Source organism: Hyperolius riggenbachi, chromosome 2 (genome assembly GCF_040937935.1).
Source record: "Hyperolius riggenbachi isolate aHypRig1 chromosome 2, aHypRig1.pri, whole genome shotgun sequence".
Taxonomy (NCBI): domain Eukaryota; kingdom Metazoa; phylum Chordata; class Amphibia; order Anura; family Hyperoliidae; genus Hyperolius; species Hyperolius riggenbachi.
This window is the reverse complement of record NC_090647.1, coordinates 301,134,814-301,161,692: the sequence shown is the minus strand read 5'-3', so window position 1 is coordinate 301,161,692 and position 26,879 is coordinate 301,134,814. Positions and strand designations below refer to the sequence as shown.

At 47.1% G+C, this 26,879-nt stretch overlaps 56 non-coding genes across 56 annotated transcripts; all 56 read right to left on the bottom strand.

The window, feature by feature from the left end:
• Positions 1 to 504: 504 nt before the first annotated feature.
• Positions 505 to 578, bottom strand: TRNAI-AAU (transfer RNA isoleucine (anticodon AAU)). Its single transcript has one exon. It is a non-coding gene; the product is annotated as a tRNA-Ile (tRNA).
• Positions 579 to 699: 121 nt separating this feature from the next.
• TRNAD-GUC (transfer RNA aspartic acid (anticodon GUC)) lies at positions 700 to 771 on the bottom strand. Its single transcript has one exon. It is a non-coding gene; the product is annotated as a tRNA-Asp (tRNA).
• A 682-nt stretch (positions 772 to 1,453) lies between these two features.
• On the bottom strand, positions 1,454 to 1,527 carry TRNAI-AAU (transfer RNA isoleucine (anticodon AAU)). The gene has a single exon. It is a non-coding gene; the product is annotated as a tRNA-Ile (tRNA).
• A 121-nt stretch (positions 1,528 to 1,648) lies between these two features.
• TRNAD-GUC (transfer RNA aspartic acid (anticodon GUC)) lies at positions 1,649 to 1,720 on the bottom strand. The gene has a single exon. It is a non-coding gene; the product is annotated as a tRNA-Asp (tRNA).
• Positions 1,721 to 2,402: 682 nt separating this feature from the next.
• On the bottom strand, positions 2,403 to 2,476 carry TRNAI-AAU (transfer RNA isoleucine (anticodon AAU)). The gene has a single exon. It is a non-coding gene; the product is annotated as a tRNA-Ile (tRNA).
• Positions 2,477 to 2,597: 121 nt separating this feature from the next.
• Positions 2,598 to 2,669, bottom strand: TRNAD-GUC (transfer RNA aspartic acid (anticodon GUC)). The gene has a single exon. It is a non-coding gene; the product is annotated as a tRNA-Asp (tRNA).
• Positions 2,670 to 3,351: 682 nt separating this feature from the next.
• Positions 3,352 to 3,425, bottom strand: TRNAI-AAU (transfer RNA isoleucine (anticodon AAU)). Its single transcript has one exon. It is a non-coding gene; the product is annotated as a tRNA-Ile (tRNA).
• A 121-nt stretch (positions 3,426 to 3,546) lies between these two features.
• TRNAD-GUC (transfer RNA aspartic acid (anticodon GUC)) lies at positions 3,547 to 3,618 on the bottom strand. The gene has a single exon. It is a non-coding gene; the product is annotated as a tRNA-Asp (tRNA).
• A 682-nt stretch (positions 3,619 to 4,300) lies between these two features.
• TRNAI-AAU (transfer RNA isoleucine (anticodon AAU)) lies at positions 4,301 to 4,374 on the bottom strand. The gene has a single exon. It is a non-coding gene; the product is annotated as a tRNA-Ile (tRNA).
• Positions 4,375 to 4,495: 121 nt separating this feature from the next.
• TRNAD-GUC (transfer RNA aspartic acid (anticodon GUC)) lies at positions 4,496 to 4,567 on the bottom strand. Its single transcript has one exon. It is a non-coding gene; the product is annotated as a tRNA-Asp (tRNA).
• A 681-nt stretch (positions 4,568 to 5,248) lies between these two features.
• Positions 5,249 to 5,322, bottom strand: TRNAI-AAU (transfer RNA isoleucine (anticodon AAU)). Its single transcript has one exon. It is a non-coding gene; the product is annotated as a tRNA-Ile (tRNA).
• Positions 5,323 to 5,443: 121 nt separating this feature from the next.
• Positions 5,444 to 5,515, bottom strand: TRNAD-GUC (transfer RNA aspartic acid (anticodon GUC)). The gene has a single exon. It is a non-coding gene; the product is annotated as a tRNA-Asp (tRNA).
• Positions 5,516 to 6,196: 681 nt separating this feature from the next.
• Positions 6,197 to 6,270, bottom strand: TRNAI-AAU (transfer RNA isoleucine (anticodon AAU)). Its single transcript has one exon. It is a non-coding gene; the product is annotated as a tRNA-Ile (tRNA).
• A 121-nt stretch (positions 6,271 to 6,391) lies between these two features.
• Positions 6,392 to 6,463, bottom strand: TRNAD-GUC (transfer RNA aspartic acid (anticodon GUC)). The gene has a single exon. It is a non-coding gene; the product is annotated as a tRNA-Asp (tRNA).
• A 682-nt stretch (positions 6,464 to 7,145) lies between these two features.
• On the bottom strand, positions 7,146 to 7,219 carry TRNAI-AAU (transfer RNA isoleucine (anticodon AAU)). Its single transcript has one exon. It is a non-coding gene; the product is annotated as a tRNA-Ile (tRNA).
• A 121-nt stretch (positions 7,220 to 7,340) lies between these two features.
• On the bottom strand, positions 7,341 to 7,412 carry TRNAD-GUC (transfer RNA aspartic acid (anticodon GUC)). The gene has a single exon. It is a non-coding gene; the product is annotated as a tRNA-Asp (tRNA).
• A 682-nt stretch (positions 7,413 to 8,094) lies between these two features.
• On the bottom strand, positions 8,095 to 8,168 carry TRNAI-AAU (transfer RNA isoleucine (anticodon AAU)). The gene has a single exon. It is a non-coding gene; the product is annotated as a tRNA-Ile (tRNA).
• Positions 8,169 to 8,289: 121 nt separating this feature from the next.
• On the bottom strand, positions 8,290 to 8,361 carry TRNAD-GUC (transfer RNA aspartic acid (anticodon GUC)). The gene has a single exon. It is a non-coding gene; the product is annotated as a tRNA-Asp (tRNA).
• Positions 8,362 to 9,043: 682 nt separating this feature from the next.
• Positions 9,044 to 9,117, bottom strand: TRNAI-AAU (transfer RNA isoleucine (anticodon AAU)). Its single transcript has one exon. It is a non-coding gene; the product is annotated as a tRNA-Ile (tRNA).
• A 121-nt stretch (positions 9,118 to 9,238) lies between these two features.
• TRNAD-GUC (transfer RNA aspartic acid (anticodon GUC)) lies at positions 9,239 to 9,310 on the bottom strand. The gene has a single exon. It is a non-coding gene; the product is annotated as a tRNA-Asp (tRNA).
• Positions 9,311 to 9,992: 682 nt separating this feature from the next.
• On the bottom strand, positions 9,993 to 10,066 carry TRNAI-AAU (transfer RNA isoleucine (anticodon AAU)). Its single transcript has one exon. It is a non-coding gene; the product is annotated as a tRNA-Ile (tRNA).
• A 121-nt stretch (positions 10,067 to 10,187) lies between these two features.
• TRNAD-GUC (transfer RNA aspartic acid (anticodon GUC)) lies at positions 10,188 to 10,259 on the bottom strand. Its single transcript has one exon. It is a non-coding gene; the product is annotated as a tRNA-Asp (tRNA).
• Positions 10,260 to 10,941: 682 nt separating this feature from the next.
• On the bottom strand, positions 10,942 to 11,015 carry TRNAI-AAU (transfer RNA isoleucine (anticodon AAU)). The gene has a single exon. It is a non-coding gene; the product is annotated as a tRNA-Ile (tRNA).
• Positions 11,016 to 11,136: 121 nt separating this feature from the next.
• On the bottom strand, positions 11,137 to 11,208 carry TRNAD-GUC (transfer RNA aspartic acid (anticodon GUC)). The gene has a single exon. It is a non-coding gene; the product is annotated as a tRNA-Asp (tRNA).
• Positions 11,209 to 11,890: 682 nt separating this feature from the next.
• Positions 11,891 to 11,964, bottom strand: TRNAI-AAU (transfer RNA isoleucine (anticodon AAU)). The gene has a single exon. It is a non-coding gene; the product is annotated as a tRNA-Ile (tRNA).
• A 121-nt stretch (positions 11,965 to 12,085) lies between these two features.
• On the bottom strand, positions 12,086 to 12,157 carry TRNAE-CUC (transfer RNA glutamic acid (anticodon CUC)). Its single transcript has one exon. It is a non-coding gene; the product is annotated as a tRNA-Glu (tRNA).
• Positions 12,158 to 12,839: 682 nt separating this feature from the next.
• TRNAI-AAU (transfer RNA isoleucine (anticodon AAU)) lies at positions 12,840 to 12,913 on the bottom strand. Its single transcript has one exon. It is a non-coding gene; the product is annotated as a tRNA-Ile (tRNA).
• A 121-nt stretch (positions 12,914 to 13,034) lies between these two features.
• TRNAD-GUC (transfer RNA aspartic acid (anticodon GUC)) lies at positions 13,035 to 13,106 on the bottom strand. Its single transcript has one exon. It is a non-coding gene; the product is annotated as a tRNA-Asp (tRNA).
• A 682-nt stretch (positions 13,107 to 13,788) lies between these two features.
• TRNAI-AAU (transfer RNA isoleucine (anticodon AAU)) lies at positions 13,789 to 13,862 on the bottom strand. Its single transcript has one exon. It is a non-coding gene; the product is annotated as a tRNA-Ile (tRNA).
• Positions 13,863 to 13,983: 121 nt separating this feature from the next.
• TRNAD-GUC (transfer RNA aspartic acid (anticodon GUC)) lies at positions 13,984 to 14,055 on the bottom strand. The gene has a single exon. It is a non-coding gene; the product is annotated as a tRNA-Asp (tRNA).
• A 682-nt stretch (positions 14,056 to 14,737) lies between these two features.
• Positions 14,738 to 14,811, bottom strand: TRNAI-AAU (transfer RNA isoleucine (anticodon AAU)). Its single transcript has one exon. It is a non-coding gene; the product is annotated as a tRNA-Ile (tRNA).
• Positions 14,812 to 14,932: 121 nt separating this feature from the next.
• Positions 14,933 to 15,004, bottom strand: TRNAD-GUC (transfer RNA aspartic acid (anticodon GUC)). Its single transcript has one exon. It is a non-coding gene; the product is annotated as a tRNA-Asp (tRNA).
• Positions 15,005 to 15,686: 682 nt separating this feature from the next.
• Positions 15,687 to 15,760, bottom strand: TRNAI-AAU (transfer RNA isoleucine (anticodon AAU)). Its single transcript has one exon. It is a non-coding gene; the product is annotated as a tRNA-Ile (tRNA).
• A 121-nt stretch (positions 15,761 to 15,881) lies between these two features.
• Positions 15,882 to 15,953, bottom strand: TRNAD-GUC (transfer RNA aspartic acid (anticodon GUC)). Its single transcript has one exon. It is a non-coding gene; the product is annotated as a tRNA-Asp (tRNA).
• A 681-nt stretch (positions 15,954 to 16,634) lies between these two features.
• TRNAI-AAU (transfer RNA isoleucine (anticodon AAU)) lies at positions 16,635 to 16,708 on the bottom strand. The gene has a single exon. It is a non-coding gene; the product is annotated as a tRNA-Ile (tRNA).
• A 121-nt stretch (positions 16,709 to 16,829) lies between these two features.
• On the bottom strand, positions 16,830 to 16,901 carry TRNAD-GUC (transfer RNA aspartic acid (anticodon GUC)). Its single transcript has one exon. It is a non-coding gene; the product is annotated as a tRNA-Asp (tRNA).
• A 681-nt stretch (positions 16,902 to 17,582) lies between these two features.
• Positions 17,583 to 17,656, bottom strand: TRNAI-AAU (transfer RNA isoleucine (anticodon AAU)). The gene has a single exon. It is a non-coding gene; the product is annotated as a tRNA-Ile (tRNA).
• Positions 17,657 to 17,777: 121 nt separating this feature from the next.
• Positions 17,778 to 17,849, bottom strand: TRNAD-GUC (transfer RNA aspartic acid (anticodon GUC)). Its single transcript has one exon. It is a non-coding gene; the product is annotated as a tRNA-Asp (tRNA).
• Positions 17,850 to 18,531: 682 nt separating this feature from the next.
• Positions 18,532 to 18,605, bottom strand: TRNAI-AAU (transfer RNA isoleucine (anticodon AAU)). The gene has a single exon. It is a non-coding gene; the product is annotated as a tRNA-Ile (tRNA).
• A 121-nt stretch (positions 18,606 to 18,726) lies between these two features.
• On the bottom strand, positions 18,727 to 18,798 carry TRNAD-GUC (transfer RNA aspartic acid (anticodon GUC)). The gene has a single exon. It is a non-coding gene; the product is annotated as a tRNA-Asp (tRNA).
• Positions 18,799 to 19,480: 682 nt separating this feature from the next.
• TRNAI-AAU (transfer RNA isoleucine (anticodon AAU)) lies at positions 19,481 to 19,554 on the bottom strand. Its single transcript has one exon. It is a non-coding gene; the product is annotated as a tRNA-Ile (tRNA).
• A 121-nt stretch (positions 19,555 to 19,675) lies between these two features.
• On the bottom strand, positions 19,676 to 19,747 carry TRNAD-GUC (transfer RNA aspartic acid (anticodon GUC)). Its single transcript has one exon. It is a non-coding gene; the product is annotated as a tRNA-Asp (tRNA).
• A 682-nt stretch (positions 19,748 to 20,429) lies between these two features.
• Positions 20,430 to 20,503, bottom strand: TRNAI-AAU (transfer RNA isoleucine (anticodon AAU)). The gene has a single exon. It is a non-coding gene; the product is annotated as a tRNA-Ile (tRNA).
• A 121-nt stretch (positions 20,504 to 20,624) lies between these two features.
• TRNAD-GUC (transfer RNA aspartic acid (anticodon GUC)) lies at positions 20,625 to 20,696 on the bottom strand. The gene has a single exon. It is a non-coding gene; the product is annotated as a tRNA-Asp (tRNA).
• A 682-nt stretch (positions 20,697 to 21,378) lies between these two features.
• TRNAI-AAU (transfer RNA isoleucine (anticodon AAU)) lies at positions 21,379 to 21,452 on the bottom strand. Its single transcript has one exon. It is a non-coding gene; the product is annotated as a tRNA-Ile (tRNA).
• A 121-nt stretch (positions 21,453 to 21,573) lies between these two features.
• TRNAD-GUC (transfer RNA aspartic acid (anticodon GUC)) lies at positions 21,574 to 21,645 on the bottom strand. The gene has a single exon. It is a non-coding gene; the product is annotated as a tRNA-Asp (tRNA).
• A 682-nt stretch (positions 21,646 to 22,327) lies between these two features.
• Positions 22,328 to 22,401, bottom strand: TRNAI-AAU (transfer RNA isoleucine (anticodon AAU)). Its single transcript has one exon. It is a non-coding gene; the product is annotated as a tRNA-Ile (tRNA).
• A 121-nt stretch (positions 22,402 to 22,522) lies between these two features.
• TRNAD-GUC (transfer RNA aspartic acid (anticodon GUC)) lies at positions 22,523 to 22,594 on the bottom strand. Its single transcript has one exon. It is a non-coding gene; the product is annotated as a tRNA-Asp (tRNA).
• A 682-nt stretch (positions 22,595 to 23,276) lies between these two features.
• TRNAI-AAU (transfer RNA isoleucine (anticodon AAU)) lies at positions 23,277 to 23,350 on the bottom strand. The gene has a single exon. It is a non-coding gene; the product is annotated as a tRNA-Ile (tRNA).
• A 121-nt stretch (positions 23,351 to 23,471) lies between these two features.
• TRNAE-CUC (transfer RNA glutamic acid (anticodon CUC)) lies at positions 23,472 to 23,543 on the bottom strand. The gene has a single exon. It is a non-coding gene; the product is annotated as a tRNA-Glu (tRNA).
• Positions 23,544 to 24,225: 682 nt separating this feature from the next.
• Positions 24,226 to 24,299, bottom strand: TRNAI-AAU (transfer RNA isoleucine (anticodon AAU)). Its single transcript has one exon. It is a non-coding gene; the product is annotated as a tRNA-Ile (tRNA).
• Positions 24,300 to 24,420: 121 nt separating this feature from the next.
• TRNAD-GUC (transfer RNA aspartic acid (anticodon GUC)) lies at positions 24,421 to 24,492 on the bottom strand. The gene has a single exon. It is a non-coding gene; the product is annotated as a tRNA-Asp (tRNA).
• A 682-nt stretch (positions 24,493 to 25,174) lies between these two features.
• On the bottom strand, positions 25,175 to 25,248 carry TRNAI-AAU (transfer RNA isoleucine (anticodon AAU)). Its single transcript has one exon. It is a non-coding gene; the product is annotated as a tRNA-Ile (tRNA).
• A 121-nt stretch (positions 25,249 to 25,369) lies between these two features.
• TRNAD-GUC (transfer RNA aspartic acid (anticodon GUC)) lies at positions 25,370 to 25,441 on the bottom strand. Its single transcript has one exon. It is a non-coding gene; the product is annotated as a tRNA-Asp (tRNA).
• Positions 25,442 to 26,123: 682 nt separating this feature from the next.
• On the bottom strand, positions 26,124 to 26,197 carry TRNAI-AAU (transfer RNA isoleucine (anticodon AAU)). Its single transcript has one exon. It is a non-coding gene; the product is annotated as a tRNA-Ile (tRNA).
• Positions 26,198 to 26,318: 121 nt separating this feature from the next.
• Positions 26,319 to 26,390, bottom strand: TRNAD-GUC (transfer RNA aspartic acid (anticodon GUC)). The gene has a single exon. It is a non-coding gene; the product is annotated as a tRNA-Asp (tRNA).
• Between the last annotated feature and the right edge of the window lie 489 nt (positions 26,391 to 26,879).

Genomic DNA, 26,879 nt, shown 5'->3' with positions numbered 1-26,879 from the left:
CCAGTAGCCAATTACAACTAGTAGTGATTTGTTTCCATAAATCCTGAAATGATCTTTTTGCTCACTACCTTTCCTAACGGTCACCGAGGCCACATTCTGTCCTGAATGTGGCCTCTAGGGTTTGTTTGGTTTTGCTTTTGGGTAGAGGTTATTCTGTGAAATAGATTGTGTTTCAATTTTGTGTTAGGTGCAAAAGACAAGCAACGGTATTTCCATACAGCTGAAAGGAGAGCAGCAGTATTGCTGGGAAAGAAAAAGCAGTTGGCAAAGTTGTATGCAAAGTAGGTAACTGTTTTTGCATGCCATGTAAAAGGACATTTCCAATGAGGGGGGAGTGCGATTTCATCTCCTTGAAACCATGACAACAGTCCTGGGTGTACAGAGGGCTCGCTGCCTTTAGCAGAGTCAACTGATGGAAAGAGGGTCAGTGATCTCCAGTGCGGAAGCAACGACTGCTTTCACAGTGCCCAGACAGGCAGAGTGAAAAGTCTAAGCGCACACCTGTGGCCCGTACGGGGATCGAACCCGCGACCTTGGCGTTATTAGCACCACGCTCTAACCAACTGAGCTAACCGGCCATGGCACTGTGAGTCTCCACCACCAGCAAGGGGGCTGGAAAATGTTAGTGAAAGGGCTGAACAAACGTTATTCCTAGGCTAGACACATGGAGATAAACAAAGTTTAAGAAGCAAAAGCTGCCTCCCCGTCGGGGAATTGAACCCCGGTCTCCCGCGTGACAGGCGGGGATACTGACCACTATACTAACGAGGATAACCCTGGGCTTTGTCCTCTCAAGAACACAGAGATGGACAAAACCAACCAACTAGCAAATTCAAAGGCTACTCTTCAAAAGCACCTCCCACAGTCTTTCCAGTTCAGGTTTCCTTTAAACTGTATCTTCAGTCACAGAAGTAGGGCAGTAGTGCTTTCCATGTAGCCAGGCTGGAATCCAGTAGCCAATTACAACTAGTAGTGATTTGTTTCCATAAATCCTGAAATGATCTTTTTGCTCACTACCTTTCCTAACGGTCACCGAGGCCACATTCTGTCCTGAATGTGGCCTCTAGGGTTTGTTTGGTTTTGCTTTTGGGTAGAGGTTATTCTGTGAAATAGATTGTGTTTCAATTTTGTGTTAGGTGCAAAAGACAAGCAACGGTATTTCCATACAGCTGAAAGGAGAGCAGCAGTATTGCTGGGAAAGAAAAAGCAGTTGGCAAAGTTGTATGCAAAGTAGGTAACTGTTTTTGCATGCCATGTAAAAGGACATTTCCAATGAGGGGGGAGTGCGATTTCATCTCCTTGAAACCATGACAACAGTCCTGGGTGTACAGAGGGCTCGCTGCCTTTAGCAGAGTCAACTGATGGAAAGAGGGTCAGTGATCTCCAGTGCGGAAGCAACGACTGCTTTCACAGTGCCCAGACAGGCAGAGTGAAAAGTCTAAGCGCACACCTGTGGCCCGTACGGGGATCGAACCCGCGACCTTGGCGTTATTAGCACCACGCTCTAACCAACTGAGCTAACCGGCCATGGCACTGTGAGTCTCCACCACCAGCAAGGGGGCTGGAAAATGTTAGTGAAAGGGCTGAACAAACGTTATTCCTAGGCTAGACACATGGAGATAAACAAAGTTTAAGAAGCAAAAGCTGCCTCCCCGTCGGGGAATTGAACCCCGGTCTCCCGCGTGACAGGCGGGGATACTGACCACTATACTAACGAGGATAACCCTGGGCTTTGTCCTCTCAAGAACACAGAGATGGACAAAACCAACCAACTAGCAAATTCAAAGGCTACTCTTCAAAAGCACCTCCCACAGTCTTTCCAGTTCAGGTTTCCTTTAAACTGTATCTTCAGTCACAGAAGTAGGGCAGTAGTGCTTTCCATGTAGCCAGGCTGGAATCCAGTAGCCAATTACAACTAGTAGTGATTTGTTTCCATAAATCCTGAAATGATCTTTTTGCTCACTACCTTTCCTAACGGTCACCGAGGCCACATTCTGTCCTGAATGTGGCCTCTAGGGTTTGTTTGGTTTTGCTTTTGGGTAGAGGTTATTCTGTGAAATAGATTGTGTTTCAATTTTGTGTTAGGTGCAAAAGACAAGCAACGGTATTTCCATACAGCTGAAAGGAGAGCAGCAGTATTGCTGGGAAAGAAAAAGCAGTTGGCAAAGTTGTATGCAAAGTAGGTAACTGTTTTTGCATGCCATGTAAAAGGACATTTCCAATGAGGGGGGAGTGCGATTTCATCTCCTTGAAACCATGACAACAGTCCTGGGTGTACAGAGGGCTCGCTGCCTTTAGCAGAGTCAACTGATGGAAAGAGGGTCAGTGATCTCCAGTGCAGAAGCAACGACTGCTTTCACAGTGCCCAGACAGGCAGAGTGAAAAGTCTAAGCGCACACCTGTGGCCCATACGGGGATCGAACCCACGACCTTAGCGTTATTAGCACCACGCTCTAACCAACTGAGCTAACCGGCCATGGCACTGTGAGTCTCCACCACCAGCAAGGGGGCTGGAAAATGTTAGTGAAAGGGCTGAACAAACGTTATTCCTAGGCTAGACACATGGAGATAAACAAAGTTTAAGAAGCAAAAGCTGCCTCCCCGTCGGGGAATTGAACCCCGGTCTCCCGCGTGACAGGCAGGGATACTGACCACTATACTAACGAGGATAACCCTGGGCTTTGTCCTCTCAAGAACACAGAGATGGACAAAACCAACCAACTAGCAAATTCAAAGGCTACTCTTCAAAAGCACCTCCCACAGTCTTTCCAGTTCAGGTTTCCTTTAAACTGTATCTTCAGTCACAGAAGTAGGGCAGTAGTGCTTTCCATGTAGCCAGGCTGGAATCCAGTAGCCAATTACAACTAGTAGTGATTTGTTTCCATAAATCCTGAAATGATCTTTTTGCTCACTACCTTTCCTAACGGTCACCGAGGCCACATTCTGTCCTGAATGTGGCCTCTAGGGTTTGTTTGGTTTTGCTTTTGGGTAGAGGTTATTCTGTGAAATAGATTGTGTTTCAATTTTGTGTTAGGTGCAAAAGACAAGCAACGGTATTTCCATACAGCTGAAAGGAGAGCAGCAGTATTGCTGGGAAAGAAAAAGCAGTTGGCAAAGTTGTATGCAAAGTAGGTAACTGTTTTTGCATGCCATGTAAAAGGACATTTCCAATGAGGGGGGAGTGCGATTTCATCTCCTTGAAACCATGACAACAGTCCTGGGTGTACAGAGGGCTCGCTGCCTTTAGCAGAGTCAACTGATGGAAAGAGGGTCAGTGATCTCCAGTGCGGAAGCAACGACTGCTTTCACAGTGCCCAGACAGGCAGAGTGAAAAGTCTAAGCGCACACCTGTGGCCCGTACGGGGATCGAACCCGCGACCTTGGCGTTATTAGCACCACGCTCTAACCAACTGAGCTAACCGGCCATGGCACTGTGAGTCTCCACCACCAGCAAGGGGGCTGGAAAATGTTAGTGAAAGGGCTGAACAAACGTTATTCCTAGGCTAGACACATGGAGATAAACAAAGTTTAAGAAGCAAAAGCTGCCTCCCCGTCGGGGAATTAAACCCCGGTCTCCCGCGTGACAGGCGGGGATACTGACCACTATACTAACAAGGATAACCCTGGGCTTTGTCCTCTCAAGAACACAGAGATGGACAAAACCAACCAACTAGCAAATTCAAAGGCTACTCTTCAAAAGCACCTCCCACAGTCTTTCCAGTTCAGGTTTCCTTTAAACTGTATCTTCAGTCACAGAAGTAGGGCAGTAGTGCTTTCCATGTAGCCAGGCTGGAATCCAGTAGCCAATTACAACTAGTAGTGATTTGTTTCCATAAATCCTGAAATGATCTTTTTGCTCACTACCTTTCCTAACGGTCACCGAGGCCACATTCTGTCCTGAATGTGGCCTCTAGGGTTTGTTTGGTTTTGCTTTTGGGTAGAGGTTATTCTGTGAAATAGATTGTGTTTCAATTTTGTGTTAGGTGCAAAAGACAAGCAACGGTATTTCCATACAGCTGAAAGGAGAGCAGCAGTATTGCTGGGAAAGAAAAAGCAGTTGGCAAAGTTGTATGCAAAGTAGGTAACTGTTTTTGCATGCCATGTAAAAGGACATTTCCAATGAGGGGGGAGTGCGATTTCATCTCCTTGAAACCATGACAACAGTCCTGGGTGTACAGAGGTCTCGCTGCCTTTAGCAGAGTCAACTGATGGAAAGAGGGTCAGTGATCTCCAGTGCGGAAGCAACGACTGCTTTCACAGTGCCCAGACAGGCAGAGTGAAAAGTCTAAGCGCTCACCTGTGGCCCGTACAGGGATCGAACCCGCGACCTTGGCGTTATTAGCACCACGCTCTAACCAACTGAGCTAACCAGCCATGGCACTGTGAGTCTCCACCACCAGCAAGGGGGCTGGAAAATGTTAGTGAAAGGGCTGAACAAACGTTATTCCTAGGCTAGACACATGGAGATAAACAAAGTTTAAGAAGCAAAAGCTGCCTCCCCGTCGGGGAATTGAACCCCGGTCTCCCGCGTGACAGGCGGGGATACTGACCACTATACTAACGAGGATAACCCTGGGCTTTGTCCTCTCAAGAACACAGAGATGGACAAAACCAACCAACTAGCAAATTCAAAGGCTACTCTTCAAAAGCACCTCCCACAGTCTTTCCAGTTCAGGTTTCCTTTAAACTGTATCTTCAGTCACAGAAGTAGGGCAGTAGTGCTTTCCATGTAGCCAGGCTGGAATCCAGTAGCCAATTACAACTAGTAGTGATTTGTTTCCATAAATCCTGAAATGATCTTTTTGCTCACTACCTTTCCTAACGGTCACCGAGGCCACATTCTGTCCTGAATGTGGCCTCTAGGGTTTGTTTGGTTTTGCTTTTGGGTAGAGGTTATTCTGTGAAATAGATTGTGTTTCAATTTTGTGTTAGGTGCAAAAGACAAGCAACGGTATTTCCATACAGCTGAAAGGAGAGCAGCAGTATTGCTGGGAAAGAAAAAGCAGTTGGCAAAGTTGTATGCAAAGTAGGTAACTGTTTTTGCATGCCATGTAAAAGGACATTTCCAATGAGGGGGAGTGCGATTTCATCTCCTTGAAACCATGACAACAGTCCTGGGCGTACAGAGGGCTCGCTGCCTTTAGCAGAGTCAACTGATGGAAAGAGGGTCAGTGATCTCCAGTGCGGAAGCAACGACTGCTTTCACAGTGCCCAGACAGGCAGAGTGAAAAGTCTAAGCGCACACCTGTAGCCCGTACGGGGATCGAACCCGCGACCTTGGCGTTATTAGCACCACGCTCTAACCAACTGAGCTAACCGGCCATGGCACTGTGAGTCTCCACCACCAGCAAGGGGGCTGGAAAATGTTAGTGAAAGGGCTGAACAAACGTTATTCCTAGGCTAGACACATGGAGATAAACAAAGTTTAAGAGGCAAAAGCTGCCTCCCCGTCGGGGAATTGAACCCCAGTCTCCCGCGTGACAGGCGGGGATACTGACCACTATACTAACGAGGATAACCCTGGGCTTTGCCCTCTCAAGAACACAGAGATGGACAAAACCAACCAACTAGCAAATTCAAAGGCTACTCTTCAAAAGCACCTCCCACAGTCTTTCCAGTTCAGGTTTCCTTTAAACTGTATCTTCAGTCACAGAAGTAGGGCAGTAGTGCTTTCCATGTAGCCAGGCTGGAATCCAGTAGCCAATTACAACTAGTAGTGATTTGTTTCCATAAATCCTGAAATGATCTTTTTGCTCACTACCTTTCCTAACGGTCACCGAGGCCACATTCTGTCCTGAATGTGGCCTCTAGGGTTTGTTTGGTTTTGCTTTTGGGTAGAGGTTATTCTGTGAAATAGATTGTGTTTCAATTTTGTGTTAGGTGCAAAAGACAAGCAACGGTATTTCCATACAGCTGAAAGGAGAGCAGCAGTATTGCTGGGAAAGAAAAAGCAGTTGGCAAAGTTGTATGCAAAGTAGGTAACTGTTTTTGCATGCCATGTAAAAGGACATTTCCAATGAGGGGGAGTGCGATTTCATCTCCTTGAAACCATGACAACAGTCCTGGGTGTACAGAGGGCTCGCTGCCTTTAGCAGAGTCAACTGATGGAAAGAGGGTCAGTGATCTCCAGTGCGGAAGCAACGACTGCTTTCACAGTGCCCAGACAGGCAGAGTAAAAAGTCTAAGCGCACACCTGTGGCCCGTACGGGGATCGAACCCGCGACCTTGGCGTTATTAGCACCACGCTCTAACCAACTGAGCTAACCGGCCATGGCACTGTGAGTCTCCACCACCAGCAAGGGGGCTGGAAAATGTTAGTGAAAGGGCTGAACAAACGTTATTCCTAGGCTAGACACATGGAGATAAACAAAGTTTAAGAAGCAAAAGCTGCCTCCCCGTCGGGGAATTGAACCCCGGTCTCCCGCGTGACAGGCGGGGATACTGACCACTATACTAATGAGGATAACCCTGGGCTTTGTCCTCTCAAGAACACAGAGATGGACAAAACCAACCAACTAGCAAATTCAAAGGCTACTCTTCAAAAGCACCTCCCACAGTCTTTCCAGTTCAGGTTTCCTTTAAACTGTATCTTCAGTCACAGAAGTAGGGCAGTAGTGCTTTCCATGTAGCCAGGCTGGAATCCAGTAGCCAATTACAACTAGTAGTGATTTGTTTCCATAAATCCTGAAATGATCTTTTTGCTCACTACCTTTCCTAACGGTCACCGAGGCCACATTCTGTCCTGAATGTGGCCTCTAGGGTTTGTTTGGTTTTGCTTTTGGGTAGAGGTTATTCTGTGAAATAGATTGTGTTTCAATTTTGTGTTAGGTGCAAAAGACAAGCAACGGTATTTCCATACAGCTGAAAGGAGAGCAGCAGTATTGCTGGGAAAGAAAAAGCAGTTGGCAAAGTTGTATGCAAAGTAGGTAACTGTTTTTGCATGCCATGTAAAAGGACATTTCCAATGAGGGGGGAGTGCGATTTCATCTCCTTGAAACCATGACAACAGTCCTGGGTGTACAGAGGGCTCGCTGCCTTTAGCAGAGTCAACTGATGGAAAGAGGGTCAGTGATCTCCAGTGCAGAAGCAACGACTGCTTTCACAGTGCCCAGACAGGCAGAGTGAAAAGTCTAAGCGCACACCTGTGGCCCGTACGGGGATCGAACCCGCGACCTTGGCGTTATTAGCACCACGCTCTAACCAACTGAGCTAACCGGCCATGGCACTGTGAGTCTCCACCACCAGCAAGGGGGCTGGAAAATGTTAGTGAAAGGGCTGAACAAACGTTATTCCTAGGCTAGACACATGGAGATAAACAAAGTTTAAGAAGCAAAAGCTGCCTCCCCGTCGGGGAATTAAACCCCGGTCTCCCGCGTGACAGGCGGGGATACTGACCACTATACTAACGAGGATAACCCTGGGCTTTGTCCTCTCAAGAACACAGAGATGGACAAAACCAACCAACTAGCAAATTCAAAGGCTACTCTTCAAAAGCACCTCCCACAGTCTTTCCAGTTCAGGTTTCCTTTAAACTGTATCTTCAGTCACAGAAGTAGGGCAGTAGTGCTTTCCATGTAGCCAGGCTGGAATCCAGTAGCCAATTACAACTAGTAGTGATTTGTTTCCATAAATCCTGAAATGATCTTTTTGCTCACTACCTTTCCTAACGGTCACCGAGGCCACATTCTGTCCTGAATGTGGCCTCTAGGGTTTGTTTGGTTTTGCTTTTGGGTAGAGGTTATTCTGTGAAATAGATTGTGTTTCAATTTTGTGTTAGGTGCAAAAGACAAGCAACGGTATTTCCATGCAGCTGAAAGGAGAGCAGCAGTATTGCTGGGAAAGAAAAAGCAGTTGGCAAAGTTGTATGCAAAGTAGGTAACTGTTTTTGCATGCCATGTAAAAGGACATTTCCAATGAGGGGGGAGTGCGATTTCATCTCCTTGAAACCATGACAACAGTCCTGGGTGTACAGAGGGCTCGCTGCCTTTAGCAGAGTCAACTGATGGAAAGAGGGTCAGTGATCTCCAGTACGGAAGCAACGACTGCTTTCACAGTGCCCAGACGGGCAGAGTGAAAAGTCTAAGCGCACACCTGTGGCCCGTACGGGGATCGAACCCGCGACCTTGGCGTTATTAGCACCACACTCTAACCAACTGAGCTAACCGGCCATGGCACTGTGAGTCTCCACCACCAGCAAGGGGGCTGGAAAATGTTAGTGAAAGGGCTGAACAAACGTTATTCCTAGGCTAGACACATGGAGATAAACAAAGTTTAAGAAGCAAAAGCTGCCTCCCCGTCGGGGAATTGAACCCCGGTCTCCCGCGTGACAGGCGGGGATACTGACCACTATACTAACGAGGATAACCCTGGGCTTTGTCCTCTCAAGAACACAGAGATGGACAAAACCAACCAACTAGCAAATTCAAAGGCTACTCTTCAAAAGCACCTCCCACAGTCTTTCCAGTTCAGGTTTCCTTTAAACTGTATCTTCAGTCACAGAAGTAGGGCAGTAGTGCTTTCCATGTAGCCAGGCTGGAATCCAGTAGCCAATTACAACTAGTAGTGATTTGTTTCCATAAATCCTGAAATGATCTTTTTGCTCACTACCTTTCCTAACGGTCACCGAGGCCACATTCTGTCCTGAATGTGGCCTCTAGGGTTTGTTTGGTTTTGCTTTTGGGTAGAGGTTATTCTGTGAAATAGATTGTGTTTCAATTTTGTGTTAGGTGCAAAAGACAAGCAACGGTATTTCCATACAGCTGAAAGGAGAGCAGCAGTATTGCTGGGAAAGAAAAAGCAGTTGGCAAAGTTGTATGCAAAGTAGGTAACTGTTTTTGCATGCCATGTAAAAGGACATTTCCAATGAGGGGGGAGTGCGATTTCATCTCCTTGAAACCATGACAACAGTCCTGGGTGTACAGAGGGCTCGCTGCCTTTAGCAGAGTCAACTGATGGAAAGAGGGTCAGTGATCTCCAGTGCAGAAGCAACGACTGCTTTCACAGTGCCCAGACAGGCAGAGTGAAAAGTCTAAGCGCACACCTGTGGCCCGTACGGGGATCGAACCCACGACCTTGGCGTTATTAGCACCACGCTCTAACCAACTGAGCTAACCGGCCATGGCACTGTGAGTCTCCACCACCAGCAAGGGGGCTGGAAAATGTTAGTGAAAGGGCTGAACAAACGTTATTCCTAGGCTAGACACATGGAGATAAACAAAGTTTAAGAAGCAAAAGCTGCCTCCCCATCGGGGAATTGAACCCCGGTCTCCCGCGTGACAGGCGGGGATACTGACCACTATACTAACGAGGATAACCCTGGGCTTTGTCCTCTCAAGAACACAGAGATGGACAAAACCAACCAACTAGCAAATTCAAAGGCTACTCTTCAAAAGCACCTCCCACAGTCTTTCCAGTTCAGGTTTCCTTTAAACTGTATCTTCAGTCACAGAAGTAGGGCAGTAGTGCTTTCCATGTAGCCAGGCTGGAATCCAGTAGCCAATTACAACTAGTAGTGATTTGTTTCCATAAATCCTGAAATGATCTTTTTGCTCACTACCTTTCCTAACGGTCACCGAGGCCACATTCTGTCCTGAATGTGGCCTCTAGGGTTTGTTTGGTTTTGCTTTTGGGTAGAGGTTATTCTGTGAAATAGATTGTGTTTCAATTTTGTGTTAGGTGCAAAAGACAAGCAACGGTATTTCCATACAGCTGAAAGGAGAGCAGCAGTATTGCTGGGAAAGAAAAAGCAGTTGGCAAAGTTGTATGCAAAGTAGGTAACTGTTTTTGCATGCCATGTAAAAGGACATTTCCAATGAGGGGGGAGTGCGATTTCATCTCCTTGAAACCATGACAACAGTCCTGGGTGTACAGAGGGCTCGCTGCCTTTAGCAGAGTCAACTGATGGAAAGAGGGTCAGTGATCTCCAGTGCAGAAGAAACGACTGCTTTCACAGTGCCCAGACAGGCAGAGTGAAAAGTCTAAGCGCACACCTGTGGCCCGTACGGGGATCGAACCCGCGACCTTGGCGTTATTAGCACCATGCTCTAACCAACTGAGCTAACCGGCCATGGCACTGTGAGTCTCCACCACCAGCAAGGGGGCTGGAAAATGTTAGTGAAAGGGCTGAACAAACGTTATTCCTAGGCTAGACACATGGAGATAAACAAAGTTTAAGAAGCAAAAGCTGCCTCCCCGTCGGGGAATTGAACCCCGGTCTCCCGCGTGACAGGCAGGGATACTGGCCACTATACTAACGAGGATAACCCTGGGCTTTGTCCTCTCAAGAAAACAGAGATGGACAAAACCAACCAACTAGCAAATTCAAAGGCTACTCTTCAAAAGCACCTCCCACAGTCTTTCCAGTTCAGGTTTCCTTTAAACTGTATCTTCAGTCACAGAAGTAGGGCAGTAGTGCTTTCCATGTAGCCAGGCTGGAATCCAGTAGCCAATTACAACTAGTAGTGATTTGTTTCCATAAATCCTGAAATGATCTTTTTGCTCACTACCTTTCCTAACGGTCACCGAGGCCACATTCTGTCCTGAATGTGGCCTCTAGGGTTTGTTTGGTTTTGCTTTTGGGTAGAGGTTATTCTGTGAAATAGATTGTGTTTCAATTTTGTGTTAGGTGCAAAAGACAAGCAACTGTATTTCCATACAGCTGAAAGGAGAGCAGCAGTATTGCTGGGAAAGAAAAAGCAGTTGGCAAAGTTGTATGCAAAGTAGGTAACTGTTTTTGCATGCCATCTAAAAGGACATTTCCAATGAGGGGGGAGTGCGATTTCATCTCCTTGAAACCATGACAACAGTCCTGGGTGTACAGAGGGCTCGCTGCCTTTAGCAGAGTCAACTGATGGAAAGAGGGTCAGTGATCTCCAGTGCAGAAGCAACGACTGCTTTCACAGTGCCCAGACGGGCAGAGTGAAAAGTCTAAGCGCACACCTGTGGCCTGTACAGGGATCGAACCCGCGACCTTGGCGTTATTAGCACCACGCTCTAACCAACTGAGCTAACCGGCCATGGCACTGTGAGTCTCCACCACCAGCAAGGGGGCTGGAAAATGTTAGTGAAAGGGCTGAACAAACGTTATTCCTAGGCTAGACACATGGAGATAAACAAAGTTTAAGAAGCAAAAGCTGCCTCCCCGTCGGGGAATTGAACCCCGGTCTCCCGCGTGACAGGCGGGGATACTGACCACTATACTAACGAGGATAACCCTGGGCTTTGTCCTCTCAAGAACACAGAGATGGACAAAACCAACCAACTAGCAAATTCAAAGGCTACTCTTCAAAAGCACCTCCCACAGTCTTTCCAGTTCAGGTTTCCTTTAAACTGTATCTTCAGTCACAGAAGTAGGGCAGTAGTGCTTTCCATGTAGCCAGGCTGGAATCCAGTAGCCAATTACAACTAGTAGTGATTTGTTTCCATAAATCCTGAAATGATCTTTTTGCTCACTACCTTTCCTAACGGTCACCGAGGCCACATTCTGTCCTGAATGTGGCCTCTAGGGTTTGTTTGGTTTTGCTTTTGGGTAGAGGTTATTCTGTGAAATAGATTGTGTTTCAATTTTGTGTTAGGTGCAAAAGACAAGCAACGGTATTTCCATACAGCTGAAAGGAGAGCAGCAGTATTGCTGGGAAAGAAAAAGCAGTTGGCAAAGTTGTATGCAAAGTAGGTAACTGTTTTTGCATGCCATGTAAAAGGACATTTCCAATGAGGGGGGAGTGCGATTTCATCTCCTTGAAACCATGACAACAGTCCTGGGTGTACAGAGGGCTCGCTGCCTTTAGCAGAGTCAACTGATGGAAAGAGGGTCAGTGATCTCCAGTGCGGAAGCAACGACTGCTTTCACAGTGCCCAGACAGGCAGAGTGAAAAGTCTAAGCGCACACCTGTGGCCCGTACGGGGATCGAACCCGCGACCTTGGCGTTATTAGCACCACGCTCTAACCAACTGAGCTAACCGGCCATGGCACTGTGAGTCTCCACCACCAGCAAGGGGGCTGGAAAATGTTAGTGAAAGGGCTGAACAAACGTTATTCCTAGGCTAGACACATGGAGATAAACAAAGTTTAAGAAGCAAAAGCTGCCTCCCCATCGGGGAATTGAACCCCGGTCTCCCGCGTGAGAGGCGGGGATACTGACCACTATACTAACGAGGATAACCCTGGGATTTGTCCTCTCAAGAACACAGAGATGGACAAAACCAACCAACTAGCAAATTCAAAGGCTACTCTTCAAAAGCACCTCCCACAGTCTTTCCAGTTCAGGTTTCCTTTAAACTGTATCTTCAGTCACAGAAGTAGGGCAGTAGTGCTTTCCATGTAGCCAGGCTGGAATCCAGTAGCCAATTACAACTAGTAGTGATTTGTTTCCATAAATCCTGAAATTATCTTTTTGCTCACTACCTTTCCTAACGGTCACCGAGGCCACATTCTGTCCTGAATGTGGCCTCTAGGGTTTGTTTGGTTTTGCTTTTGGGTAGAGGTTATTCTGTGAAATAGATTGTGTTTCAATTTTGTGTTAGGTGCAAAAGACAAGCAACGGTATTTCCATACAGCTGAAAGGAGAGCAGCAGTATTGCTGGGAAAGAAAAAGCAGTTGGCAAAGTTGTATGCAAAGTAGGTAACTGTTTTTGCATGCCATGTAAAAGGACATTTCCAATGAGGGGGGAGTGCGATTTCATCTCCTTGAAACCATGACAACAGTCCTGGGTGTACAGAGGGCTCGCTGCCTTTAGCAGAGTCAACTGATGGAAAGAGGGTCAGTGATCTCCAGTGCAGAAGCAACGACTGCTTTCACAGTGCCCAGACAGGCAGAGTGAAAAGTCTAAGCGCACACCTGTGGCCCGTACGGGGATCAAACCCGCGACCTTGGCGTTATTAGCACTACGCTCTAACCAACTGAGCTAACCGGCCATGGCACTGTGAGTCTCCACCACCAGCAAGGGGGCTGGAAAATGTTAGTGAAAGGGCTGAACAAACGTTATTCCTAGGCTAGACACATGGAGATAAACAAAGTTTAAGAAGCAAAAGCTGCCTCCCCGTCGGGGAATTGAACCCCGGTCTCCCGCGTGACAGGCGGGGATACTGACCACTATACTAACAAGGATAACCCTGGGCTTTGTCCTCTCAAGAACACAGAGATGGACAAAACCAACCAACCAGCAAATTCAAAGGCTACTCTTCAAAAGCACCTCCCACAGTCTTTCCAGTTCAGGTTTCCTTTAAACTGTATCTTCAGTCACAGAAGTAGGGCAGTAGTGCTTTCCATGTAGCCAGGCTGGAATCCAGTAGCCAATTACAACTAGTAGTGATTTGTTTCCATAAATCCTGAAATGATCTTTTTGCTCACTACCTTTCCTAACGGTCACCGAGGCCACATTCTGTCCTGAATGTGGCCTCTAGGGTTTGTTTGGTTTTGCTTTTGGGTAGAGGTTATTCTGTGAAATAGATTGTGTTTCAATTTTGTGTTAGGTGCCAAAGACAAGCAACGGTATTTCCATACAGCTGAAAGGAGAGCAGCAGTATTGCTGGGAAAGAAAAAGCAGTTGGCAAAGTTGTATGCAAAGTAGGTAACTGTTTTTGCATGCCATGTAAAAGGACATTTCCAATGAGGGGGGAGTGCGATTTCATCTCCTTGAAACCATGACAACAGTCCTGGGTGTACAGAGGGCTCGCTGCCTTTAGCAGAGTCAACTGATGGAAAGAGGGTCAGTGATCTCCAGTGTGGAAGCAACGACTGCTTTCACAGTGCCCAGACAGGCAGAGTGAAAAGTCTAAACACACACCTGTGGCCCGTACGGGGATCGAACCCACGACCTTGGCGTTATTAGCACCACGCTCTAAACAACTGAGCTAACCGGCCATGGCACTGTGAGTCTCCACCACCAGCAAGGGGGCTGGAAAATGTTAGTGAAAGGGCTGAACAAACGTTATTCCTAGGCTAGACACATGGAGATAAAAAAAGTTTAAGAAGCAAAAGCTGCCTCCCCATCGGGGAATTGAACCCCGGTCTCCCGCGTGACAGGCGGGGATACTGACCACTATACTAACGAGGATAACCCTGGGCTTTGTCCTCTCAAGAACACAGAGATGGACAAAACCAACCAACTAGCAAATTCAAAGGCTACTCTTCAAAAGCACCTCCCACAGTCTTTCCAGTTCAGGTTTCCTTTAAACTGTATCTTCAGTCACAGAAGTAGGGCAGTAGTGCTTTCCATGTAGCCAGGCTGGAATCCAGTAGCCAATTACAACTAGTAGTGATTTGTTTCCATAAATCCTGAAATGATCTTTTTGCTCACTACCTTTCCTAACGGTCACCGAGGCCACATTCTGTCCTGAATGTGGCCTCTAGGGTTTGTTTGGTTTTGCTTTTGGGTAGAGGTTATTCTGTGAAATAGATTGTGTTTCAATTTTGTGTTAGGTGCAAAAGACAAGCAACGGTATTTCCATACAGCTGAAAGGAGAGCAGCAGTATTGCTGGGAAAGAAAAAGCAGTTGGCAAAGTTGTATGCAAAGTAGGTAACTGTTTTTGCATGCCATGTAAAAGGACATTTCCAATGAGGGGGGAGTGCGATTTCATCTCCTTGAAACCATGACAACAGTCCTGGGTGTACAGAGGGCTCGCTGCCTTTAGCAGACTCAACTGATGGAAAGAGGGTCAGTGATCTCCAGTGCAGAAGCAACGACTGCTTTCACAGTGCCCAGACAGGCAGAGTGAAAAGTCTAAGCGCACACCTGTGGCCCGTACAGGGATCAAACCCGCGACCTTGGCGTTATTAGCACCACGCTCTAACCAACTGAGCTAACCGGCCATGGCACTGTGAGTCTCCACCACCAGCAAGGGGGCTGGAAAATGTTAGTGAAAGGGCTGAACAAACGTTATTCCTAGGCTAGACACATGGAGATAAACAAAGTTTAAGAAGCAAAAGCTGCCTCCCCGTCGGGGAATTGAACCCCGGTCTCCCGCGTGACAGGCGGGGATACTGACCACTATACTAACGAGGATAACCCTGGGCTTTGTCCTCTCAAGAACACAGAGATGGACAAAACCAACCAACTAGCAAATTCAAAGGCTACTCTTCAAAAGCACCTCCCACAGTCTTTCCAGTTCAGGTTTCCTTTAAACTGTATCTTCAGTCACAGAAGTAGGGCAGTAGTGCTTTCCATGTAGCCAGGCTGGAATCCAGTAGCCAATTACAACTAGTAGTGATTTGTTTCCATAAATCCTGAAATGATCTTTTTGCTCACTACCTTTCCTAACGGTCACCGAGGCCACAGTCTGTCCTGAATGTGGCCTCCAGGGTTTGTTTGGTTTTGCTTTTGGGTAGAGGTTATTCTGTGAAATAGATTGTGTTTCAATTTTGTGTTAGGTGCAAAAGACAAGCAACGGTATTTCCATACAGCTGAAAGGAGAGCAGCAGTATTGCTGGGAAAGAAAAAGCAGTTGGCAAAGTTGTATGCAAAGTAGGTAACTGTTTTTGCATGCCATGTAAAAGGACATTTCCAATGAGGGGGGAGTGCGATTTCATCTCCTTGAAACCATGACAACAGTCCTGGGTGTACAGAGGGCTCGCTGCCTTTAGCAGAGTCAACTGATGGAAAGAGGGTCAGTGATCTCCAGTGCAGAAGCAACGACTGCTTTCACAGTGCCCAGACAGGCAGAGTGAAAAGTCTAAGCGCACACCTGTGGCCCGTACGGGGATCGAACCCGCGACCTTGGCGTTATTAGCACCACGCTCTAACCAACTGAGCTAACCGGCCATGGCACTGTGAGTCTCCACCACCAGCAAGGGGGCTGGAAAATGTTAGTGAAAGGGCTGAACAAACGTTATTCCTAGGCTAGACACATGGAGATAAACAAAGTTTAAGAAGCAAAAGCTGCCTCCCCGTCGGGGAATTGAACCCCGGTCTCCCGTGTGACAGGCGGGGATACTGACCACTATACTAACGAGGATAACCCTGGGCTTTGTCCTCTCAAGAACACAGAGATGGACAAAACCAACCAACTAGCAAATTCAAAGGCTACTCTTCAAAAGCACCTCCCACAGTCTTTCCAGTTCAGGTTTCCTTTAAACTGTATCTTCAGTCACAGAAGTAGGGCAGTAGTGCTTTCCATGTAGCCAGGCTGGAATCCAGTAGCCAATTACAACTAGTAGTGATTTGTTTCCATAAATCCTGAAATGATCTTTTTGCTCACTACCTTTCCTAACGGTCACCGAGGCCACATTCTGTCCTGAATGTGGCCTCTAGGGTTTGTTTGGTTTTGCTTTTGGGTAGAGGTTATTCTGTGAAATAGATTGTGTTTCAATTTTGTGTTAGGTGCAAAAGACAAGCAACGGTATTTCCATACAGCTGAAAGGAGAGCAGCAGTATTGCTGGGAAAGAAAAAGCAGTTGGCAAAGTTGTATGCAAAGTAGGTAACTGTTTTTGCATGCCATGTAAAAGGACATTTCCAATGAGGGGGAGTGCGATTTCATCTCCTTGAAACCATGACAACAGTCCTGGGCGTACAGAGGGCTCGCTGCCTTTAGCAGAGTCAACTGATGGAAAGAGGGTCAGTGATCTCCAGTGCGGAAGCAACGACTGCTTTCACAGTGCCCAGACAGGCAGAGTGAAAAGTCTAAGCGCACACCTGTAGCCCGTACGGGGATCGAACCCGCGACCTTGGCGTTATTAGCACCACGCTCTAACCAACTGAGCTAACCGGCCATGGCACTGTGAGTCTCCACCACCAGCAAGGGGGCTGGAAAATGTTAGTGAAAGGGCTGAACAAACGTTATTCCTAGGCTAGACACATGGAGATAAACAAAGTTTAAGAGGCAAAAGCTGCCTCCCCGTCGGGGAATTGAACCCCAGTCTCCCGCGTGACAGGCGGGGATACTGACCACTATACTAACGAGGATAACCCTGGGCTTTGCCCTCTCAAGAACACAGAGATGGACAAAACCAACCAACTAGCAAATTCAAAGGCTACTCTTCAAAAGCACCTCCCACAGTCTTTCCAGTTCAGGTTTCCTTTAAACTGTATCTTCAGTCACAGAAGTAGGGCAGTAGTGCTTTCCATGTAGCCAGGCTGGAATCCAGTAGCCAATTACAACTAGTAGTGATTTGTTTCCATAAATCCTGAAATGATCTTTTTGCTCACTACCTTTCCTAACGGTCACCGAGGCCACATTCTGTCCTGAATGTGGCCTCTAGGGTTTGTTTGGTTTTGCTTTTGGGTAGAGGTTATTCTGTGAAATAGATTGTGTTTCAATTTTGTGTTAGGTGCAAAAGACAAGCAACGGTATTTCCATACAGCTGAAAGGAGAGCAGCAGTATTGCTGGGAAAGAAAAAGCAGTTGGCAAAGTTGTATGCAAAGTAGGTAACTGTTTTTGCATGCCATGTAAAAGGACATTTCCAATGAGGGGGAGTGCGATTTCATCTCCTTGAAACCATGACAACAGTCCTGGGTGTACAGAGGGCTCGCTGCCTTTAGCAGAGTCAACTGATGGAAAGAGGGTCAGTGATCTCCAGTGCGGAAGCAACGACTGCTTTCACAGTGCCCAGACAGGCAGAGTAAAAAGTCTAAGCGCACACCTGTGGCCCGTACGGGGATCGAACCCGCGACCTTGGCGTTATTAGCACCACGCTCTAACCAACTGAGCTAACCGGCCATGGCACTGTGAGTCTCCACCACCAGCAAGGGGGCTGGAAAATGTTAGTGAAAGGGCTGAACAAACGTTATTCCTAGGCTAGACACATGGAGATAAACAAAGTTTAAGAAGCAAAAGCTGCCTCCCCGTCGGGGAATTGAACCCCGGTCTCCCGCGTGACAGGCGGGGATACTGACCACTATACTAATGAGGATAACCCTGGGCTTTGTCCTCTCAAGAACACAGAGATGGACAAAACCAACCAACTAGCAAATTCAAAGGCTACTCTTCAAAAGCACCTCCCACAGTCTTTCCAGTTCAGGTTTCCTTTAAACTGTATCTTCAGTCACAGAAGTAGGGCAGTAGTGCTTTCCATGTAGCCAGGCTGGAATCCAGTAGCCAATTACAACTAGTAGTGATTTGTTTCCATAAATCCTGAAATGATCTTTTTGCTCACTACCTTTCCTAACGGTCACCGAGGCCACATTCTGTCCTGAATGTGGCCTCTAGGGTTTGTTTGGTTTTGCTTTTGGGTAGAGGTTATTCTGTGAAATAGATTGTGTTTCAATTTTGTGTTAGGTGCAAAAGACAAGCAACGGTATTTCCATACAGCTGAAAGGAGAGCAGCAGTATTGCTGGGAAAGAAAAAGCAGTTGGCAAAGTTGTATGCAAAGTAGGTAACTGTTTTTGCATGCCATGTAAAAGGACATTTCCAATGAGGGGGGAGTGCGATTTCATCTCCTTGAAACCATGACAACAGTCCTGGGTGTACAGAGGGCTCGCTGCCTTTAGCAGAGTCAACTGATGGAAAGAGGGTCAGTGATCTCCAGTGCAGAAGCAACGACTGCTTTCACAGTGCCCAGACAGGCAGAGTGAAAAGTCTAAGCGCACACCTGTGGCCCGTACGGGGATCGAACCCGCGACCTTGGCGTTATTAGCACCACGCTCTAACCAACTGAGCTAACCGGCCATGGCACTGTGAGTCTCCACCACCAGCAAGGGGGCTGGAAAATGTTAGTGAAAGGGCTGAACAAACGTTATTCCTAGGCTAGACACATGGAGATAAACAAAGTTTAAGAAGCAAAAGCTGCCTCCCCGTCGGGGAATTAAACCCCGGTCTCCCGCGTGACAGGCGGGGATACTGACCACTATACTAACGAGGATAACCCTGGGCTTTGTCCTCTCAAGAACACAGAGATGGACAAAACCAACCAACTAGCAAATTCAAAGGCTACTCTTCAAAAGCACCTCCCACAGTCTTTCCAGTTCAGGTTTCCTTTAAACTGTATCTTCAGTCACAGAAGTAGGGCAGTAGTGCTTTCCATGTAGCCAGGCTGGAATCCAGTAGCCAATTACAACTAGTAGTGATTTGTTTCCATAAATCCTGAAATGATCTTTTTGCTCACTACCTTTCCTAACGGTCACCGAGGCCACATTCTGTCCTGAATGTGGCCTCTAGGGTTTGTTTGGTTTTGCTTTTGGGTAGAGGTTATTCTGTGAAATAGATTGTGTTTCAATTTTGTGTTAGGTGCAAAAGACAAGCAACGGTATTTCCATGCAGCTGAAAGGAGAGCAGCAGTATTGCTGGGAAAGAAAAAGCAGTTGGCAAAGTTGTATGCAAAGTAGGTAACTGTTTTTGCATGCCATGTAAAAGGACATTTCCAATGAGGGGGGAGTGCGATTTCATCTCCTTGAAACCATGACAACAGTCCTGGGTGTACAGAGGGCTCGCTGCCTTTAGCAGAGTCAACTGATGGAAAGAGGGTCAGTGATCTCCAGTACGGAAGCAACGACTGCTTTCACAGTGCCCAGACGGGCAGAGTGAAAAGTCTAAGCGCACACCTGTGGCCCGTACGGGGATCGAACCCGCGACCTTGGCGTTATTAGCACCACACTCTAACCAACTGAGCTAACCGGCCATGGCACTGTGAGTCTCCACCACCAGCAAGGGGGCTGGAAAATGTTAGTGAAAGGGCTGAACAAACGTTATTCCTAGGCTAGACACATGGAGATAAACAAAGTTTAAGAAGCAAAAGCTGCCTCCCCGTCGGGGAATTGAACCCCGGTCTCCCGCGTGACAGGCGGGGATACTGACCACTATACTAACGAGGATAACCCTGGGCTTTGTCCTCTCAAGAACACAGAGATGGACAAAACCAACCAACTAGCAAATTCAAAGGCTACTCTTCAAAAGCACCTCCCACAGTCTTTCCAGTTCAGGTTTCCTTTAAACTGTATCTTCAGTCACAGAAGTAGGGCAGTAGTGCTTTCCATGTAGCCAGGCTGGAATCCAGTAGCCAATTACAACTAGTAGTGATTTGTTTCCATAAATCCTGAAATGATCTTTTTGCTCACTACCTTTCCTAACGGTCACCGAGGCCACATTCTGTCCTGAATGTGGCCTCTAGGGTTTGTTTGGTTTTGCTTTTGGGTAGAGGTTATTCTGTGAAATAGATTGTGTTTCAATTTTGTGTTAGGTGCAAAAGACAAGCAACGGTATTTCCATACAGCTGAAAGGAGAGCAGCAGTATTGCTGGGAAAGAAAAAGCAGTTGGCAAAGTTGTATGCAAAGTAGGTAACTGTTTTTGCATGCCATGTAAAAGGACATTTCCAATGAGGGGGGAGTGCGATTTCATCTCCTTGAAACCATGACAACAGTCCTGGGTGTACAGAGGGCTCGCTGCCTTTAGCAGAGTCAACTGATGGAAAGAGGGTCAGTGATCTCCAGTGCAGAAGCAACGACTGCTTTCACAGTGCCCAGACAGGCAGAGTGAAAAGTCTAAGCGCACACCTGTGGCCCGTACGGGGATCGAACCCACGACCTTGGCGTTATTAGCACCACGCTCTAACCAACTGAGCTAACCGGCCATGGCACTGTGAGTCTCCACCACCAGCAAGGGGGCTGGAAAATGTTAGTGAAAGGGCTGAACAAACGTTATTCCTAGGCTAGACACATGGAGATAAACAAAGTTTAAGAAGCAAAAGCTGCCTCCCCATCGGGGAATTGAACCCCGGTCTCCCGCGTGACAGGCGGGGATACTGACCACTATACTAACGAGGATAACCCTGGGCTTTGTCCTCTCAAGAACACAGAGATGGACAAAACCAACCAACTAGCAAATTCAAAGGCTACTCTTCAAAAGCACCTCCCACAGTCTTTCCAGTTCAGGTTTCCTTTAAACTGTATCTTCAGTCACAGAAGTAGGGCAGTAGTGCTTTCCATGTAGCCAGGCTGGAATCCAGTAGCCAATTACAACTAGTAGTGATTTGTTTCCATAAATCCTGAAATGATCTTTTTGCTCACTACCTTTCCTAACGGTCACCGAGGCCACATTCTGTCCTGAATGTGGCCTCTAGGGTTTGTTTGGTTTTGCTTTTGGGTAGAGGTTATTCTGTGAAATAGATTGTGTTTCAATTTTGTGTTAGGTGCAAAAGACAAGCAACGGTATTTCCATACAGCTGAAAGGAGAGCAGCAGTATTGCTGGGAAAGAAAAAGCAGTTGGCAAAGTTGTATGCAAAGTAGGTAACTGTTTTTGCATGCCATGTAAAAGGACATTTCCAATGAGGGGGGAGTGCGATTTCATCTCCTTGAAACCATGACAACAGTCCTGGGTGTACAGAGGGCTCGCTGCCTTTAGCAGAGTCAACTGATGGAAAGAGGGTCAGTGATCTCCAGTGCAGAAGAAACGACTGCTTTCACAGTGCCCAGACAGGCAGAGTGAAAAGTCTAAGCGCACACCTGTGGCCCGTACGGGGATCGAACCCGCGACCTTGGCGTTATTAGCACCATGCTCTAACCAACTGAGCTAACCGGCCATGGCACTGTGAGTCTCCACCACCAGCAAGGGGGCTGGAAAATGTTAGTGAAAGGGCTGAACAAACGTTATTCCTAGGCTAGACACATGGAGATAAACAAAGTTTAAGAAGCAAAAGCTGCCTCCCCGTCGGGGAATTGAACCCCGGTCTCCCGCGTGACAGGCAGGGATACTGGCCACTATACTAACGAGGATAACCCTGGGCTTTGTCCTCTCAAGAAAACAGAGATGGACAAAACCAACCAACTAGCAAATTCAAAGGCTACTCTTCAAAAGCACCTCCCACAGTCTTTCCAGTTCAGGTTTCCTTTAAACTGTATCTTCAGTCACAGAAGTAGGGCAGTAGTGCTTTCCATGTAGCCAGGCTGGAATCCAGTAGCCAATTACAACTAGTAGTGATTTGTTTCCATAAATCCTGAAATGATCTTTTTGCTCACTACCTTTCCTAACGGTCACCGAGGCCACATTCTGTCCTGAATGTGGCCTCTAGGGTTTGTTTGGTTTTGCTTTTGGGTAGAGGTTATTCTGTGAAATAGATTGTGTTTCAATTTTGTGTTAGGTGCAAAAGACAAGCAACTGTATTTCCATACAGCTGAAAGGAGAGCAGCAGTATTGCTGGGAAAGAAAAAGCAGTTGGCAAAGTTGTATGCAAAGTAGGTAACTGTTTTTGCATGCCATCTAAAAGGACATTTCCAATGAGGGGGGAGTGCGATTTCATCTCCTTGAAACCATGACAACAGTCCTGGGTGTACAGAGGGCTCGCTGCCTTTAGCAGAGTCAACTGATGGAAAGAGGGTCAGTGATCTCCAGTGCAGAAGCAACGACTGCTTTCACAGTGCCCAGACGGGCAGAGTGAAAAGTCTAAGCGCACACCTGTGGCCTGTACAGGGATCGAACCCGCGACCTTGGCGTTATTAGCACCACGCTCTAACCAACTGAGCTAACCGGCCATGGCACTGTGAGTCTCCACCACCAGCAAGGGGGCTGGAAAATGTTAGTGAAAGGGCTGAACAAACGTTATTCCTAGGCTAGACACATGGAGATAAACAAAGTTTAAGAAGCAAAAGCTGCCTCCCCGTCGGGGAATTGAACCCCGGTCTCCCGCGTGACAGGCGGGGATACTGACCACTATACTAACGAGGATAACCCTGGGCTTTGTCCTCTCAAGAACACAGAGATGGACAAAACCAACCAACTAGCAAATTCAAAGGCTACTCTTCAAAAGCACCTCCCACAGTCTTTCCAGTTCAGGTTTCCTTTAAACTGTATCTTCAGTCACAGAAGTAGGGCAGTAGTGCTTTCCATGTAGCCAGGCTGGAATCCAGTAGCCAATTACAACTAGTAGTGATTTGTTTCCATAAATCCTGAAATGATCTTTTTGCTCACTACCTTTCCTAACGGTCACCGAGGCCACATTCTGTCCTGAATGTGGCCTCTAGGGTTTGTTTGGTTTTGCTTTTGGGTAGAGGTTATTCTGTGAAATAGATTGTGTTTCAATTTTGTGTTAGGTGCAAAAGACAAGCAACGGTATTTCCATACAGCTGAAAGGAGAGCAGCAGTATTGCTGGGAAAGAAAAAGCAGTTGGCAAAGTTGTATGCAAAGTAGGTAACTGTTTTTGCATGCCATGTAAAAGGACATTTCCAATGAGGGGGGAGTGCGATTTCATCTCCTTGAAACCATGACAACAGTCCTGGGTGTACAGAGGGCTCGCTGCCTTTAGCAGAGTCAACTGATGGAAAGAGGGTCAGTGATCTCCAGTGCGGAAGCAACGACTGCTTTCACAGTGCCCAGACAGGCAGAGTGAAAAGTCTAAGCGCACACCTGTGGCCCGTACGGGGATCGAACCCGCGACCTTGGCGTTATTAGCACCACGCTCTAACCAACTGAGCTAACCGGCCATGGCACTGTGAGTCTCCACCACCAGCAAGGGGGCTGGAAAATGTTAGTGAAAGGGCTGAACAAACGTTATTCCTAGGCTAGACACATGGAGATAAACAAAGTTTAAGAAGCAAAAGCTGCCTCCCCATCGGGGAATTGAACCCCGGTCTCCCGCGTGAGAGGCGGGGATACTGACCACTATACTAACGAGGATAACCCTGGGATTTGTCCTCTCAAGAACACAGAGATGGACAAAACCAACCAACTAGCAAATTCAAAGGCTACTCTTCAAAAGCACCTCCCACAGTCTTTCCAGTTCAGGTTTCCTTTAAACTGTATCTTCAGTCACAGAAGTAGGGCAGTAGTGCTTTCCATGTAGCCAGGCTGGAATCCAGTAGCCAATTACAACTAGTAGTGATTTGTTTCCATAAATCCTGAAATTATCTTTTTGCTCACTACCTTTCCTAACGGTCACCGAGGCCACATTCTGTCCTGAATGTGGCCTCTAGGGTTTGTTTGGTTTTGCTTTTGGGTAGAGGTTATTCTGTGAAATAGATTGTGTTTCAATTTTGTGTTAGGTGCAAAAGACAAGCAACGGTATTTCCATACAGCTGAAAGGAGAGCAGCAGTATTGCTGGGAAAGAAAAAGCAGTTGGCAAAGTTGTATGCAAAGTAGGTAACTGTTTTTGCATGCCATGTAAAAGGACATTTCCAATGAGGGGGGAGTGCGATTTCATCTCCTTGAAACCATGACAACAGTCCTGGGTGTACAGAGGGCTCGCTGCCTTTAGCAGAGTCAACTGATGGAAAGAGGGTCAGTGATCTCCAGTGCAGAAGCAACGACTGCTTTCACAGTGCCCAGACAGGCAGAGTGAAAAGTCTAAGCGCACACCTGTGGCCCGTACGGGGATCAAACCCGCGACCTTGGCGTTATTAGCACTACGCTCTAACCAACTGAGCTAACCGGCCATGGCACTGTGAGTCTCCACCACCAGCAAGGGGGCTGGAAAATGTTAGTGAAAGGGCTGAACAAACGTTATTCCTAGGCTAGACACATGGAGATAAACAAAGTTTAAGAAGCAAAAGCTGCCTCCCCGTCGGGGAATTGAACCCCGGTCTCCCGCGTGACAGGCGGGGATACTGACCACTATACTAACAAGGATAACCCTGGGCTTTGTCCTCTCAAGAACACAGAGATGGACAAAACCAACCAACCAGCAAATTCAAAGGCTACTCTTCAAAAGCACCTCCCACAGTCTTTCCAGTTCAGGTTTCCTTTAAACTGTATCTTCAGTCACAGAAGTAGGGCAGTAGTGCTTTCCATGTAGCCAGGCTGGAATCCAGTAGCCAATTACAACTAGTAGTGATTTGTTTCCATAAATCCTGAAATGATCTTTTTGCTCACTACCTTTCCTAACGGTCACCGAGGCCACATTCTGTCCTGAATGTGGCCTCTAGGGTTTGTTTGGTTTTGCTTTTGGGTAGAGGTTATTCTGTGAAATAGATTGTGTTTCAATTTTGTGTTAGGTGCCAAAGACAAGCAACGGTATTTCCATACAGCTGAAAGGAGAGCAGCAGTATTGCTGGGAAAGAAAAAGCAGTTGGCAAAGTTGTATGCAAAGTAGGTAACTGTTTTTGCATGCCATGTAAAAGGACATTTCCAATGAGGGGGGAGTGCGATTTCATCTCCTTGAAACCATGACAACAGTCCTGGGTGTACAGAGGGCTCGCTGCCTTTAGCAGAGTCAACTGATGGAAAGAGGGTCAGTGATCTCCAGTGTGGAAGCAACGACTGCTTTCACAGTGCCCAGACAGGCAGAGTGAAAAGTCTAAACACACACCTGTGGCCCGTACGGGGATCGAACCCACGACCTTGGCGTTATTAGCACCACGCTCTAAACAACTGAGCTAACCGGCCATGGCACTGTGAGTCTCCACCACCAGCAAGGGGGCTGGAAAATGTTAGTGAAAGGGCTGAACAAACGTTATTCCTAGGCTAGACACATGGAGATAAAAAAAGTTTAAGAAGCAAAAGCTGCCTCCCCATCGGGGAATTGAACCCCGGTCTCCCGCGTGACAGGCGGGGATACTGACCACTATACTAACGAGGATAACCCTGGGCTTTGTCCTCTCAAGAACACAGAGATGGACAAAACCAACCAACTAGCAAATTCAAAGGCTACTCTTCAAAAGCACCTCCCACAGTCTTTCCAGTTCAGGTTTCCTTTAAACTGTATCTTCAGTCACAGAAGTAGGGCAGTAGTGCTTTCCATGTAGCCAGGCTGGAATCCAGTAGCCAATTACAACTAGTAGTGATTTGTTTCCATAAATCCTGAAATGATCTTTTTGCTCACTACCTTTCCTAACGGTCACCGAGGCCACATTCTGTCCTGAATGTGGCCTCTAGGGTTTGTTTGGTTTTGCTTTTGGGTAGAGGTTATTCTGTGAAATAGATTGTGTTTCAATTTTGTGTTAGGTGCAAAAGACAAGCAACGGTATTTCCATACAGCTGAAAGGAGAGCAGCAGTATTGCTGGGAAAGAAAAAGCAGTTGGCAAAGTTGTATGCAAAGTAGGTAACTGTTTTTGCATGCCATGTAAAAGGACATTTCCAATGAGGGGGGAGTGCGATTTCATCTCCTTGAAACCATGACAACAGTCCTGGGTGTACAGAGGGCTCGCTGCCTTTAGCAGACTCAACTGATGGAAAGAGGGTCAGTGATCTCCAGTGCAGAAGCAACGACTGCTTTCACAGTGCCCAGACAGGCAGAGTGAAAAGTCTAAGCGCACACCTGTGGCCCGTACAGGGATCAAACCCGCGACCTTGGCGTTATTAGCACCACGCTCTAACCAACTGAGCTAACCGGCCATGGCACTGTGAGTCTCCACCACCAGCAAGGGGGCTGGAAAATGTTAGTGAAAGGGCTGAACAAACGTTATTCCTAGGCTAGACACATGGAGATAAACAAAGTTTAAGAAGCAAAAGCTGCCTCCCCGTCGGGGAATTGAACCCCGGTCTCCCGCGTGACAGGCGGGGATACTGACCACTATACTAACGAGGATAACCCTGGGCTTTGTCCTCTCAAGAACACAGAGATGGACAAAACCAACCAACTAGCAAATTCAAAGGCTACTCTTCAAAAGCACCTCCCACAGTCTTTCCAGTTCAGGTTTCCTTTAAACTGTATCTTCAGTCACAGAAGTAGGGCAGTAGTGCTTTCCATGTAGCCAGGCTGGAATCCAGTAGCCAATTACAACTAGTAGTGATTTGTTTCCATAAATCCTGAAATGATCTTTTTGCTCACTACCTTTCCTAACGGTCACCGAGGCCACAGTCTGTCCTGAATGTGGCCTCCAGGGTTTGTTTGGTTTTGCTTTTGGGTAGAGGTTATTCTGTGAAATAGATTGTGTTTCAATTTTGTGTTAGGTGCAAAAGACAAGCAACGGTATTTCCATACAGCTGAAAGGAGAGCAGCAGTATTGCTGGGAAAGAAAAAGCAGTTGGCAAAGTTGTATGCAAAGTAGGTAACTGTTTTTGCATGCCATGTAAA